Raw genomic sequence first — 16,722 nt, 5'->3', positions numbered from 1 at the left:
TAGATCGGTTTGCACCGATTGCGTTGCGGGTCGCTCCCTGTGGTTCTGGATCTTTGTTAATTTCTTTGTCCGATGGAACCTTGTTGATAAGGTTTGGTACACCCCTTTCGGGTAGCTGTTCTTGTCTGGGCGCCTCAAAGGCTTCTTTCGATCCCATTAATTGGTTTTTCATGGCCGTTTGAATCTGGGCCTGGTTGGGCGGCCCAGAGGTTAGTTTCCTTGCTTTGCTCACGGGTGGTAAGGTCCTGAATGGCCTCCAAAATTTCTGCATCTGATATTTCTTTGGTTTGGTCCAATTTTCTTTTGAATTGCTTATTTATAAAGTATTTCAGTGCACTGGCGAGAAGTGGCGTCGGTAGGGTTGCCTTTCCTGTTTTCTTTGCTCTATTTAATTTTGTTTTTGCATTTGTTGTAATCTTTTTTTTTCTCTTTTGACTTTGTTTAGTGGCTTCTTGAGAGTCTTTGACTTCTGATTCCGGCACAGTCGTTAATTCCAGATGGGAACTAGACAAATCTGAAAGCAAGTCAGTATGGAGAAGTGTGTTTGGATTCCTTGGATGGATGGGCAAACCCTTTAGGGTCGCACATGGCACTTCCACTTCCACTGCTGTTCCAGCATTTCCCTGAGCGGAAAAATCCACCCGATCTGTTAATGGGGGGGCCCGAGGGGCCGAAAGACAGTCTATATTGCTTGACACTTCTTGAGAGGCATGGTATTGGTCCTCCACCGTTATTGTCATTGAGTTTGCGATGGAACTTTTGTCTGTCGTGGAGCCCTTTATGGGGCCCTCCGGTTCAGACAGCAGAGCAACGACGTTCTGGGTGGGCTTTGCGCTAAAGTCCTGCACCCTGCTAGAACTCGCCGAGCTCAACTTTTCCGCAGTTTCCACGGTTAGTGTCGGAGAGGAGTCCCGTTCTCTGGCGGCATCCGCCTTTACCTTTGCCCGAGGCGACCCGCTTCCAAAGAGGCACATCCCACACCCATCGCCCACGACCGGCTGCACAGGGGTCCGGGCCAACCGTCCTTCGACGGGTAAGCCCAGAGCACCCCTCGTCTCATTTTCGAGACGGGAAGGCAGAGCCTGTCGGGCGGGGGAGCGGTTGCGAGAAGAAGAAATGTAGCGAGCCGGCTGTACCACAGCAGGACAGAAGGCGCCGGAGGACCCCAAGCCCTGAATCCAAACCACTGGAGAAACAGGTATGGCAGGTAGTGTGTGCATGTTAGGCTCAGTGATTTCAATGGGCGTTACTGTTTTTGCCGGTTCTGAATCAGAAATGTCCAAGACATTAAGGGTCGTATTAGCCGATAGACTTGATGATTCAGAAAGAGTTGTCAAGGTACTTAAGGGTTCCGCCTCGACCCTATGGGCAACTTCCAAGTTCTGGTCCTTACTGCCAGTAGGAGCCGTTGTTTGTGTTGGAAAAAAGATAGTGTTCGCCATGTTCGTTAAACTTGTACTGGTCGTGGGTACGACTATTGTTGTCTTCGGTGGTAATCTTTGTTCGGTTAGCTTTTTAAGGCTCGGCGCTGATTTAAATTTGATTTTCTTGTTGTCAGCTGTTTTCAGGGAGCTCTGTAGTATTCAGAGGGAGGCCTCCAAGGAGGAGACAATTGTGGTGGCGTTTACAAGCTGTCGAGGCCGAGTCTCAGGCGTACCAGTCGGCTTCAACGGCTACATTGTCTGCAGCAGACTGCAGACGACTAATCACCCTCTGCTCACGCTCCGCTCACGTCTCCACGGTGTATGACTGAATTAAAGCGTCTTCCAGCAAAGGACAGCGTAGAAAGACCAGCGTGTGACTGCAGACGACTGCTCACCCTCTGCTCACGCTCTGCTCACCGCTCCGTGGTGTATGACTGAATTAAAGCGTCTTCCAGCAAAGGACAGCATAGAAAGACCAGCGTGTGACTGCAGATGACTGCTCACCCTGTGCTCATGGTCCGCTCATCGCTCCGCGGTGTATGACTGAATTAAAGCGTCTTCCAGCAAAGGACAGCGTAGAAAGACCAGCGTGTGACTGCTTACGACTTCTCACCCTCTGCTCACGCTCCGCTCCGTTTTTCTAAAGGGAAAGGAAAAGCCTCTTTTGACGTGCAATTCGCTGAGGCTGTTCATTCTTCCACCAGTTTCACACTTTTTTCAGACAACAGAGACAATATAATTTTTCTTCCAAGACCTTGAAATAATTAAGTGAATATGCGTTGAGCTATACAGCCAAGCTGTCATAAAAAAACATTTTGAAACAGTCTTAATCTTGGTGTTCACACATTACACCTCTGTGATATAAAGTGGTCTTATATGGCGCCTTTCTGCCAATAATGTTGGCCTCACTGTGCATGGACATGCAAGTAAGGTAGGCAGGGTGGGTTTTTGGATAGCAGGAAAGCAGATGCAGACATATTTGGTGTTGATGGATGCAGGTTGAAAGAACCCATACCTGGGTGCTGATTTAAAAGTATCTGTGTCTAATTCACACAAAATTACTCACGGCGTGCAAACATGGTAGCGATTGGACCAAGATTGTGCAGCACAAATATACAGCGACTTTAGCTGATTAAAAGAAAAAACAGCACGCAGAAGCCAGCAGCACAAAGTAATACTTTATTTTTGGCCGACACGCCTAGAACACGGCCCAGCGCAAAACAATGTTGTGCCAAAATCATTGGGCACACCAAAGTTACAAAAGTAATCTCCGATAACTCACAGGTAATCACCATTACTTCACAATCCTACTCACCTTCGTCACAGTACCTCAACCAATCAGCACCGCCTTAATGCAAATTATGCCAACACCATCCATTTCTTGTCCCAGTAACTCCCAAAATCTGTGCACCTGAATTCTACATTGAGCCTACACACACTCTTCTTCGTACCAGTATCAGCACCAATCTGCACACATATAGGCACACTATGCCAACAACCAAAATTCCCCATCCCAGAAACTCTCCCCAGATCTGCACATCTCAAGTCTACATTGAGCATACACCCACTCTACCTCTTCCCAGTACCAGCACCGATCAGTACCATCTAAATGCACATTACGCCAACACCCTCCATTGCTCGTCCTAGTAACTCCCCAAATCTTTGCACCTCAATTCTACATTAAGTCTACACCCACTCATCTTTTTCCCAGTACCAACACCAATCTGCACCGCTATGTGCACATTATGCCAACACCCACCATTCCCCAACCCAATAACTCCCCAAATATGTGCACCTCAATTCGACATGAAGCCTACACCCATGCTTCTTTTTCGGAGTACTAGCACCAACCTGCACCGCTATGCACATTACGCCAACACCCACCATTTTCCATCCGAGTAACTCCCCAGATCTCTGCACCTCAATTATACATTAAGCGTACACCCACTTTACCTTGTCCCAGTAGCAGCACCAATCTTCAGCCCTATATGCACATTATGCCAACGCCCACCATTCCCAATCTTAGTAACAACCCAAATCTGTGCATCTCAATTCTACATTAAGCCTATACCCACTATTCTTCGTCCCAGCACCGATCAGCACCCACTAAATGCACATTACGCCAACATCCTCTGTTACTTGTCCAAGTAACTCCCCACATCTGTGCACCTCAATTCTACATTAAGCCTGCACCCACTCTTCTTTGTCCCAGTACCAGCTCCAATCTGTACCCCTATATGCACATTACGCCAACAACCACCATTCCCCATCTCAGTAAGTCCCCAAATCAGCGCCCTACATCAAGCCTACACCCACTCTACCCTGTCCCAGTAACAGCACTATTCTGCGCACCCCCAATCCTTCATGAAGCCTACATCCACTCATACTCATCAAAGTACTTACCTAAGCTGTCTCACTAACTGACAGTACTCAGAGCAAAGCCCTTTGTGCACAGCTTGGTTCTGAGATACTTGAAGATGTTGCAGGCCTCCTCAGTAGATATCCCAAAATACTTCTGCCTTTCATAAGACTGTTATCCCGCCAACTGATGAATGCATGTCTCCTTGTGTTCCCTTGCACTCTGGAACACAATTCTTTTCATGCAAATCAAGTACAGCAGTAGCTTGCTGCTGAGAACACATAACTCTTAGCTGGCATCGCAACATGACAATTGCGGTTCAGTGCCATAAGCAACATTAATGGATGTCAGGATCACCACACAGATCCAGGAGGTTGACAGCTATGGTGATCAGCTTCCTCACGAGGATTGTTGCATCACTGCTACAATGTCAGTAAGTGCAAGGATACCTGGAGGCTATTCACGTTGTAGTCCCGTGTGTTACCTTTACATTAACATTAATATTTTCTCATACCCTGTTCCCCTGGGCTCTTCATCATGAGGACCTGTGCTGATGTTACCATGACCATCAGCTGCTGCATGTGATAGGGTCACAGAACCCGCCACAACCTATCCCCAATAGAAATGTTCGTTTGATGGTTTGTGGTGGTACAATTGCATCATTTGCCATTCAGGTGAAATAGTCCCCCTATATGCGTGACGGACAAACAAATGCAATGCTAATATACCTCGTCTGTCAAAGATATAATTTGAGGCATGTGTTGTATGGAATGAACATGAGAGTCATACACAAAACAACACTAAAAATTGCAAGACTGCAGCGTGAGTGGTAATGCAGTTGGACCATAGTGAATTGTGCCACACTATCACAGAGGCACCAACACCCTCACTGGCAACATCCCAATCTCCAACACACCCAGCATACCTGTAACTCTCACAAGACACTCATAAGGTCTTTGAAAAAGAAAATGTATCCATAAATGCTTAGCTACATCCATCACACACTTCAAACCCAATATGAATAGCGTGGTCATATACAAAAGCCACATCTCCAGATCACCAGAGGTGTCTGTGCACCTTATATGGCTACTGTAGGGCACAGTTAGTAGCGGACATCATTGAAAAGCACACTTCCCTACAGCCAAAATGGATATCCACATGACCATATGTGTAAGGAATGCAATGTAAAACAACCTTAACTACCACAATTATGATCCACGATGGCAGACCCCCACACTTTAACACATACAGTAAAAGGGAGAAGTTCATCATAGTCTGCATACAATAAAAACACACCCACATATTTGATGTACATCGATCAACTCCATGAATGGACACAGATGTTCAGAAGGTTCAAAATTACATATGTGTAGCCTAAAGTGCATGACTGTGACCCTGACACCTGGATTCAGCACACACCGTCCATATTGGTAATATGCACATGTAACATAGAATCATGCCTGCCCAGCGGCCCGACGCATGATTACATGCCATGCAGGAACTTGTCAATTGTAAACTATGAGCTGTTGAGTGAGCCATCCAAACTCCTGACATGCATGGCACATGAGTAAGCAAAACCCAATGACTCAACCACCATATATTGACAGGCACATCAAACACCAAATGCACACAGACATCAGCATCAAGGTCAGCATTGGAATGAAAGCATCAGCTTTTGTCGATATCTCCTGTGTTGGTTTTCTGTGTTTTTTTGTATTTTTATTTGCCTGACTGACTGCCCTGTCCTATATTGTACTTCTATGTGTTACGTTGCACTCTTACTTCCTCCAGGTTCTCATCTGCCAACTACATTGTCCTTGTTGTTTTTGGTTGTTGTCTTCTCAGCAAATGTGTTCATTTAGCAAACTGCTCTACTATTATTTGAGCTCTTGTCATATTGGTCAATTGTCTACTACTGTCTCGTCCCTCTCTGTCTCGTCTGCTTGCATCCCTCCCTGTGTCCTTCCCTAGTGTCTGACTGCCCCCCTTCCCTCCCACTCCCTTTCGTCTTCTCTCCTCTCCCTACCTACTCTATGGTGCTCTCTGATTCTCCTATCTTTTATAACTGCTTCTCTATCGACTATCCTGCTCTCCTCACTAAATATGGTAGGAAGAAGTTTAAAAAGGACATCCTGGTCTCCAATCCAGGCCTCCCTATTGCTGACACCTATACCAGTGCCTCCTTAAAACAAACCCTCACCGACATCCTTTTGGTTGTTCCCTCGCCAGACCTATGGACTCTTCATATGGGTTCTGTGCTCTCTTGTTTCTTTTCTTCTCCCATTAATGGTGGGACCCACTGGCAGGCCCTCCTGGCCCCCTTCCACTCCTCTAAGGTCATCATTAATGTTTACCTGAATGGTACCGTCTTGGTCCAAGGCCCTTAGGCCAACCTTCTCCTCTTTGATAGACACTTCCAGTGCCTCATCAATTTCTTTTCTTCTCCTGCTGCCCCTTCTCTTCCCTCCACAGCTTCCTTGCCTCTCCCCGCTGTCTCCTCCTTGGCTACCTTGCCCTCTCCTCCTTCCTCGTCTGCCCCCTGAGGCTCTTTCTGCACCTCTGCAGGGTGAACCTCTGATTTTTACCCCTCACCAGAAGTCTTTCAAAGACTGCAACCTTCTCCAAATTGCCACTGTCAACTCTCACTTAGCTGTCAAACATTCCTCTGACGTCTGCCATCTCCTGAAAGAACTTGACCTTGATGTCCTTGGTCTCACCGGGACATGATTCATGGCCAGCTCTGTCACAAGCTTTGACACTCTCCTCCCTGATGGCTACAGTATCCTCTCCACAACCAGATCCAGCCGTTCCGGAGGGGGTGTAGCCCTGATCTTCCCGGAGTGGATTAATGCCTCTGTCATTTCCACCTAGGCTTAATCCACTTTCAAATGCCTCATCTGCAGGCTCTCTCTCTCTTAACCATTTGCTTACTGTGGCTACAATCAATCGGCCACCTGGTCAGATCTCCTTCTCTGAGTGGACACACCTCTCCTCCTCCCTCCTGGCCTCGACCACTCAACTCCTACTTCTTGGATGCTTCCTGTCCTTCCTCTGGACTCTTTTGCGACCTCTGCAACTCTTTCTCACTCTCGATCCATCCCTTTGGCCCGACTCACTCTGCAGGGCACACTTTGGATGTTCTGATCTCTTCAGACCTTGCCCTTTCTATCCCTCTCACCACATCCCTCTCCTGGAGTGATCACTTTCTCTTTTACTCCCACCTCACCCTCTCTACCCCTCAGGCCAAGCCAACTCCAGCACTGCCACCTACCTTCTCGGTCATCAGACCCATGAAGCGTGTGTCAGTTGAGGCTATTGCCGCCACATCCTCACCCTGCCGGTCTCCCTTCAGTTGACTCACACCCTGACACAGCCCTTTCCATGCTACACTCTGCCATATCTGATACTCTTGATGTTCTTGCCCCTGTTGTGAGGATCCGCTTGAAGCCCAAAGCCAAGTGCAACTCCTGGTATGACTCAGACCTTGTCACCCTTAAACGCAAGTACAGGATTGCTGAGTGGACATGGTGTGCTTCCGGTACATTCTCTGACAAACTGGCCTGCCGCACCAAGAAGAGAGCCCACATTCAAGTCCATGTCTCTTCAGAATCCCAACAACTCAGCCAAACTCTTTAAAATCTGCAAGCGCTGGCCAATCCTTCTGTAGTCTCTACCTCTCCTGTCCTCTCCCAGGCCCTCTGCACGGCCCTGGCTTTTTATTTCATCTCTAAAACTCAGGACATTCTGTCCTCTCTCTCTTCCTCTCTCCCTCCCCTCTCTTCTCCCTTCTCTTCCGCTGCACCCTCTTTGGCCACCTCTCCGCCCTCCTTCTCTGCCTTTCCCGTGTTCTCCCCAGACAATGTTTCTAGACAAGTCCAATCCATGAAAGTCTCATCAAAACAGGTTCTCACCTGTTGCTCCAAGACCATCAAGGTACACATTGACACCATGGCTCCTGCTCTGGCTGACTGATGCAACCATTCCCTTGCCACTGGAGTCTTCCCTTCCCCATGAAGCACTCCCTTGTGCACCCTCTTCTTAAGAAACCCCTCAGCTTACCCCTCCTGCCCGGCTATTTACCGCCCGATCTCCATCACTCCTTACCAGGGCAAACCCCTGGAAATTCTGCCCATCTCCCAGCTTAATCTTCACACTGAATCTGTTGGTAGTCTCCATGAAACTCAGTTTGGCTTCAGAGCTGCCAGAAGCATGGAAACTGCTCTCCTGAACATCCATTAAGACCTGCTCTCAAACCTCTTTTCCAATACCCTCTGTGTCCTCATCTTACTTGATCTCTCTTCTGCCTTTGACACAGTCAACTATGCCATCCTGCTCAACCATCTCTCTGATAACCTAGGTATCACCGATCAGGCCCTGGCTTGGCTGACCTCTTTCCTCTCTGATCGACCTTCCCAGGTCCAACTTTGTTCCTGCCTCTCCTCTGTCTCTCTCCCTACCTGTGGTGTACCATAGGGGTCTAACATCTGTCCCTGACTGTTCAACCAATACTTGGCACTTCTTGCCCACTTCATTGCTGCTCTCTGCCCCAACTTTCAGTGCTGTGCGGATGACACTTAGCTCATTTTCAAGCTTGCTTCTGCCACCTCTTCTTCTCTAATTTCTGACTGTCTGTCTGCTTTCTAGGAGTGGTGCGCTGCCAATGATCACTGCCTTAATGCCAGTAAGACTCAGAATCTCCTCATGGGAACAGCTGCTCCCTCCTTTCCTGTCACTCTCTAGCCGGCCTCTCTTGGCCCTCTTCCTGCTCCCACCTCTGAGGCTAAAAACCTTGTGGTCATCTTTGACTCCACACCCTCCTTCTCTCCTCACTTCTCTGACGTCTCTAACAAGTCATACTATTAGCTGCACCTCAGAGGTGTTCTTCCTTTCCTCTTCTTCCCCCAGAAGATCACTGTCTCCAAAGTTCTGGTTCTCTCTAGGCTGGACTACTGCAACAGCCTCTTTCTAAATCTGCCTGCCTCTACTCACAACCCACTGAAACTCATCCAAAACAGGACTTTGAAACTTATCCTTTGCCTCAAGCCCAGGGATCGTATCTCTCCGGGACTGAAATCCCTGCAATGGCTCCCAGTGGCATCGAGGATTATGTTCAAAACCCTCTGCATTGTCCACAAGGCCTTCTGAGGCCTGGAGCCTCTATATATTCAACTCTCTCTTTGTAAATATCTTCCTTCTCGAGCTCTTCGCACATCCGCCTCCAACTCCCACAGGGTCAGTCGCTTCTCCAAGCTACAAGTTGGTGGTAGTTCTCTTTCTTTGGCTGGGGCCTCGCTCTGGAATAGCCTCTATGCCTCCATGCCACCCTGAAACTTGAGGAGAACCATCTCCAGTTTCAGAAGCACCTCAGGTCTTTCCTCTTTGCTTCTGCTTTCTCTCTTCCTCTCCCCTGCTGAACTCCTGGCTGAAACCGAAACTGCACTGGTCACATGGCTACCCTCTGATCTCGGGCCCAGGGCCCCTCCCCACCAGTTGCACTCCTGCACTGCCCCCCTGGCAACCCTGGCACCTGGGGGATGTTTTCTGTGTCCCTACAGTCCCCTACAAGCACTTCACACTTGATGTCTGCACTTAGGCTTGCACTTGCCACCAGCTGGCCGTACTTTTTATTTATTGGTTTTTATTTATATTTACTGTTGATCCCATGTACTGCACTGCCCCCTTCCCCTCACACTTTTCCATTCCTCCTCCCCTGCACTTACACAATCTCAATGTCACCTGGCCTAGTAAGATCGTTGTCTCTGTCTTCCCTCTGTTCCCCCTCCCTTGCCTTGTCACTTGTGTATAGGCACGGTATGAATGCCATATCATATCATATCATATGTACATGGTGTACATGGTCAAATGAAAAACCAACATCAAATAGACAAAAGTTGAAATATAACTGTATTATTAACAATATCAATATATGATATGATATGATAGGTTATTTATAACGTGCTTAATACCCAGAGGTTTCTAAGCGTGGACCCGGGAATCGAACCTGTGATGCTCCGTGCGTGTTGTCTTGCTTCCAAGATGAGCACGTTGCACCTGAGCTATCCTCCCGAGACCCAATAATAATTTGAATAGCATCAAAATAAATATCAGGAAACCGCATTTAGAAAAATAGTACATTCAATAGAAAACAAAAAAAAAAATCTATTCTTCATAAGTCAGCATGCTAATTCTCTCAATCCCCTTCAAAGACTGTGCCAAGGCTGCACGTCCCCCACACTCCATCTGCTGCAGGAGGAGTTTGGTGGTCAACAGGAGGGCCTGCAGGGCCACCTTTGTCAGCACCTCAATATCTTCTGATGTCCTGTGAGACACCTCCAAGAATGAAGCCCGCACCTGCTCCATCCTCTCCTGTGCTGCGGACCTGGCCCTGGCAGCTGCCTCCTTCATTGCCCATGACCTCTCCTCCTATTGCTGCCTCACGCCTTGGAATGACACCATGGCCTGAATTCTCTGCCTTGTCTCCTGCCTTTCATGGGTGATGGTACATGCCATTTGTAACCTTCTTGCCATCAATCTTCTGTATGCCTTCCTTCTCTGATGCAACAACTCTCTTTTTCTGGCACCCTGCCTCTGGTGCTGGTACTCCCTCCAAGATGATGTATGAGTTGTGTTGGGTAGTACCACACCACCACTTGCCTCTTGCTTCATGTTGTCCTTCACAGTCTGCTCGTCTGAAAGTTCCATGACAGTCTGTGGGAACACTGTAGCTGCCTCTGTCTGAATGTCTACCTCCACCAAGGCCAAAGGCACATCCAGCCATTCTGATGGCAGGATTCAGATAGAGGAGCCTGCATTGTTAGGTGACATGGAGGCCACATTTGTGGTTGCCTGGGGCACAGATGTGAAGGAGGAGGAAGGGGCCATTGTTGTTGCCAGTACTAAGAGGCCTCCACTGAGCAGTGCTGTTGCCAGGTGTGAAGATAGGTGGCAGATCTGCTCCTGATGGCTTTGAATCTGCCCACAAATGGCCTCAACTGCCTCATGGGATGCTTTTTACCGCCTAACTCCAACCAGCAGTAGTGGTAGCACTGTGTTGTGGATGGTCTCATCGGCCCCCACTGCAGGTCTTCTATGGGTGGAGGCATCACAAAAGGTGGGTAGTCCTGTAGCAGATGAGCCTGGGACAGGAGGATATACAGACTCCTCCACTGTGTACTGCTCATCCTCTTGGTCCAGGCCCAGGTTTGCAGTCTGCCCATCCCTCTGTCCCACCTAATAGTACAATGGCCTCCTCTACAACATCCACACCCAGCCTTGACACTTCAAATCATATACCCATGCTCATTGGCTCATCTGTGCAGATGATGGAACTTCCTTGCCCCTCTGCTGTTGATGTGTCTACCTCCACACTCTTACCAAAATCATGAACCTCAACAGCAGTGCCATCAGATGAACTACCTCACCAGCCACATGCCCCGCAGAGGAGCTGCATGATAGTGGGCGGGGCCTCGATTTACGTAGCCATCTGGAGGCTTTGGCCCTGGAGAACAGCTCCTATGCTTCTGTTCCCTCTTCAGTAGCAGCAGACACTTGGTGAAAAAGGAAGAGAGGAGAAGAAGGAAGAAATATGTTTGTCCACATGTGTATTTCACAAAATTGACAAAGTAGCATGCAGTTAAGAACATTCACAATGCCACAGCCTCACACATGAACACACGCATACACACACACACACAAACCACCCAAATTATTTAAAGTCTGTGTAAAGGTCTGTCCAAGATGTCCTTTTACATAGTCAACTTGCAAAGATAAGCCCTACACATTTGCACATACTACCTTTTCCATGACAAGTACTCCTTACACATACAATTCTCAATGATGCTGTGGCACAGGTTTATTGTGTAGGCAGTGTAACATAAAGGGCACATGCCAACACTTGTCCTGACATCAAAGTGATAGCTTCATCACACCCCAACTTGCTATATGCAGCCCAGACACACCTATATGAAAGTATGCAATAAATGAATGTATCACAATTAATAATCACTTACACAGGAGTTTGCACTGCCTACACTGCTTATTGAAGGTTTACCCATGACTAATGGTGTATGTTGCATGTTCTTTAGACATGTGCAAAAGCACCACAAAATAGTTTTGACCTTGTGTATTGGTTGTAAGGGTGCAGAAGGAGGAGACTAACATTCAAGTGTCATGGTGATTGGAATAGACTTTTATTAGTAAAAAATAAAGAGAACATCTAACTTTCCCTATCTAAAAGAGGTGTCTCACTGCCTTAACTAAAACACTAAGGATTCTATCAGGATGCCAGTGTAAATTAATAGTCCAGCAGCCTGTGTCAATAACCCTGCTTATGTCCCTTACAATTAAAACTAAACTAAAGATAACATAGACCTTCTTGGTCCAGAAGAATGAGTTCATTCTTCTGGACTGGGGATACCACTTCACTTCCAGGTCTTGGCTACTTCTTAGGAGTGTGGCTGCCCTTGCCTGGGTCAGAATTGGCTTCCAACACAAAAGACAAAGTTCCAGCACTTTTGTTTAGCAGACACACTGCTTATCTTTTAACACTTTGTATCCGAAAGTATTTTCAGATTTGGTTACCAGGAGAATAACTCCCTTCTCCCTTCTTTGTCGAAAATCAGATACTTCTACGCCTGGTGATCAACTCAGGATATATGTATTATGGAAACATATAAATCAGTAGCAAAGGAACACAAAATAGCAACTGTAGCCACCAAGAAGTATATGTTTAACAACAGGATAGCTAACTCTCAATCCGAGGTTAAGGAACTTTTTAAGATTTTAAGAGAACAGGAAAATCAAAATGAACAAAGTAGTGACATCCTGCTGAATGATGCAGCGTGGTGTGCATCGATCCAGGATACTATGATGTGCACATTGGAGAACATTAAGGAAGCCATTGTACATTAAAAAAAATCTAATATGCTAATTGTAGCATGTCAATCAGAGATATCCTCAGAGAAAGTCTCCATGCACCAGTTTAATGTCTCCCCTATATCAGTGTCCGAATTGGCCAACATTATGGAATATCTTAAAACCACAAGATGTAAGGGTGAACCTCATTCAGCAATGATAATACAATCTAGTTCTTCTACTCTAATGAATGCCTTGTGCAAAATTGAGAATGCTTCCTTTTCAGAAAATCATGTCCCAATGGGAATAAAAAAAGGCTTGGATAACTCCTATTTTAAAAAAAAACAGGTTTATGTCCTAATACAGCTTTGAACTATCAACCTATAACAACCACCCCTTTCCTTTTAAAAATCTTGGATTGTGTGGCTTATGTTCAAATCTCGCCCACTTGAATAAATATCCAATCCTTAATAAATACCAATATGGTTTCAGACAGGCACACGGGACAGCAACCATGCTTCTAGAACTGAAATCTAAATTATTAGATTCTGGATAAGGGCCAGGCTTCACTCCTTATGCTACTAGACTTATCAGTGGCCTTTGATCTGGTTGATCATTCCATTCCGATTACTAGGTTGAAGGAAGTGGTGAATATTTCGGATAGTGGATCTCCTCCTTTTAAAGTGATATACAGTGCAGAGTGTATAATGGAGAGACAGAGGCGATGCCAGTTATTCTGGCTTATGGCATTCCCTAGGGTGCCTGTGTGTCTCTTTCCCTATATAACATCTTTACGGTGCCTTTCTTTGATCTCTTGGAGCAGAATGGCATAGCCTTCACAAACTACACGGATGACACTCAATGTGTCATCCCCTTGACAAGATCGCATGGAGCGGTTGAACTCTCTATAAATAAGGTATACAACATTTTACAAACCTGGATGCTACAGAACAGCCTTGCATTAATTAAAGAAAAGACAGAACTCATGGAGGACGGCACACACAATAATATAAAGAGGTTAGGACCCACATGTGAATGCTTCTCGATTGCAGATTGCAATATTGCCACTAAAAAGAAAGTGAAAACTTTAGGCATAGTACTCAATTACAATTTAAATATGAAGGTGCACATTAACAGTTTTGGTCTCCTCCTCACCCTACAACATAAAATGCTCACCCATCTTCTGCCATTTATCTCTCATAAGAATGCTCAGACAATTGCAAGGGCCATTGTAAGGTCGAAGATTGATTACTGTTGTAGTCTCTTGATTGGTATTTTGAAATCTGAATCCAACCGTCTCCAGGTGATCCAGAACAGTGCTGTTAGAGTGGTTAAATGCCTCAATTGGAGAGATCACATTTTGGTGGCCAGAAATAATCTGCACTGACTTCTGGTGGACACCAGGGTACAGCATTGCCTGCTTCCGATCACGCATAAATGTCATGTAGTACCTATGCCTGATTACTTGAAGGAACTGCTCTCTGAGAAATCTAATGCCCGATCTCTCAGATCCAACCATACGCATCAACTAAATATAGCCACATGCAACACAAGTAAAGCAATGAAAGGGGCCTTTGCGAAAGCTGCTCCAAGGGCTTGGAATGCCCTTCTGCTTGACCTAAGAGATTCAAATTCAACAAGATTCCTTGTAGGGATCTTCTTTTTTGGGTGCCGATCCCAGACCTGAGGTTCTCTACTGCTTTGATTTGGCAGACCTGGTTCATGCTCCTCCCAGGTACTGCCATGAAGAAGACCTCTGGGACATCGGGACCCCTGGTTCTCCCTCTTTGCGGTTGGTCCATCCTCAGCAGACGGTTTAGGTATTCTTTTACTTTTCCACTAGCGTCTCGGTCAGCAGCCTCTTCTGTTCTCCAAGCCGGATGACTCCTACACTTGTGGTTCCTACAGGGATTGCTTGACAACATGGAAAGTCCTCCTTTTGTGTTCATCATAAGCAGACAAGGAAAACTAGACTGTTCATTCTCAAGTTCTCACAATTAATTAATCTTCCATGTTCCGCAACTCCTCTTTGTACTTAGGTCTCCCTAAGGTAGTCCCTGCTCTTCCTCGTCTCAGTAGTTATTACGTTTTTGTTCTTACAGACACACATGGAAGTTTGGGATGTGGAGCTGGGTTTCATAGGAAGGTGTGGAGGGTGTGGATGAATGGTTGGCATGCCACGTTCTCCCAAGATGTTCTCCCTGGTCCCTAGAGGGGAAATCTCTCCCCATGAGATCCTCCAGCAGAGTATCACCATTGGGGGACGTATCGGGTAGCAGACTCACTTTCCTGGCCTCATGGGAAGGGGCTCCCTCTCGGGTAGAAGTGACAATATCTCAGGATTTGTTACCGGGCATTAAGGGCACATGGGGATGCACAAATCAATGAGTATTAAGCTACAATGCTAAAGGTACAATACCTAAACATTTTGTGATGAAATACAGGGCTCTGTATACACCCTCTTTCAGTGCACTTCCTTGGCCACATGTAGAATGAGTGTATGTATTAGCCAGCACTCATATTGTCTAGTTCCCTCTCCCCTCATGTTTATGTGCATGTCAGCATAGGATAATTTGGATCCTCCTCTTCCTCAGATATTCTTCACATTAATGTCTCTGCTTGCTTCTACTCCTTCAAATAATGGATATGTACCCACTTCCTCCATTGAAACATTGTAAAAAGGAAACATCTCAAATAAACATACATTTCCTCTCTTTGCCACTCTTCCGCTTTTCTATTCCCAGAATAATTTCTTCTTAACTCCATGACTACAAATAATAATTGCTTTCTTCTTCGACTCCTCACTGTCCTTACCCACTCATATTGCAACCATTGACCTCACCTGTCCTACCCAATCAATGAAGGTAATCTACTGGATAAGTATGGGTCAGTTGGGTGAGGTCAGCAGGTGTTGGAGGATGTCTGATAGCCCAGTGGAGGCAAGAGAGAAAAGAGTGCAGAGCCTATTGGAAGGAGGGGGTCTGTGGAGTGATTGTGCATGAGGGGGCAGAGTGTAAGGAGTAGAGGTAGAGTACGAGTAGCAGAGTGGTAGTGGTGGTAGTGGCAGTGATAGTTGTAGTGTGAAGTAGAGATAGTGGTAGTTTGTAGTAGTGGATGATAATAAGTATTACTGACTGGTACTCAGAGTAGAGGAAGAGAGCAGTGTTAGTGAGGGATTGTGCTAGTCATACAGAGGCAGTAGACGGGATATACGGTCGTGATAGTGGATGAGTAGTAGGAGTGAATAGGTATTGTAGGAGGAAGGAAGAAAGAGAAGATAAACACTAGAGATAGATGTTGAGTTGTAGTTGAAGGTAAAATCAATAGTAAGAATAGGTTTAAGAAGAGGGGAAGTAAGATCAAAGGGTGAATGTGGAAAGGCAGAGTGAGAGGCCAGAGTGAGGTTAGTACAGCAGAGAAGATCTTAAGGTCAGTGTAGTGAAGGGTTAGGCAAGACTGTATGTGAGAGATGAGTGAAACCGGGCGAAAGAAGGAACCATCCCTAACTCCCTAGAATACTAAGGCGGCCCCTTCAGGCAAATACTAGAAGGCCATAGGGAGTGAGATAGCCATCACTTTAGGGAAGCCACTAACAGACCCACATAGAACATCAAACAGATAGGTGTCCCCACAGGCAAGATATTAACATCCCTATTAAGGGTGCCTGGGCTATGGAGGAGGAAACCCATCACAAATCAGATAGAGAGTGATGGCCCTAGCACCAACTTCCCTGAAGACCCTGGTAGACCATCATATTTCCCCAAATAACCCTGTTGCCCAGACTATCTGTAAAGTCCCTCTAAACACCATTGTAGCAGCTTTGGGAGTCAGAGTGGTCATTGGTGGCATCCCCCCTCCACCCCCAAAAGGATTGATGCTTGGCACCACTCTTATTTATTAGTGTATTCCTTATCAGTTAGTATCAATTAATAACTTGTTACTTTCATTCCTTGGTACACAATGGCAAAAAAGCCCTTGGCACAAAAGCTACTGAAAACACAAAAATGTTCCAGGGTTGGTTTAAAACATAATGGTATACTCTTTCAACTGAATACAGACATTATCGTGAACACATGGTTGTTCTAG

Source organism: Ambystoma mexicanum, chromosome 5p (assembly GCF_040938575.1).
Source record: "Ambystoma mexicanum isolate Mex_15411 chromosome 5p, UKY_AmexF1_1, whole genome shotgun sequence".
NCBI classification, from domain to species: Eukaryota; Metazoa; Chordata; class Amphibia; order Caudata; family Ambystomatidae; genus Ambystoma; species Ambystoma mexicanum.
The sequence above is the reverse complement of the archived record's forward strand: the minus strand, read 5'-3'. Positions refer to the sequence as shown.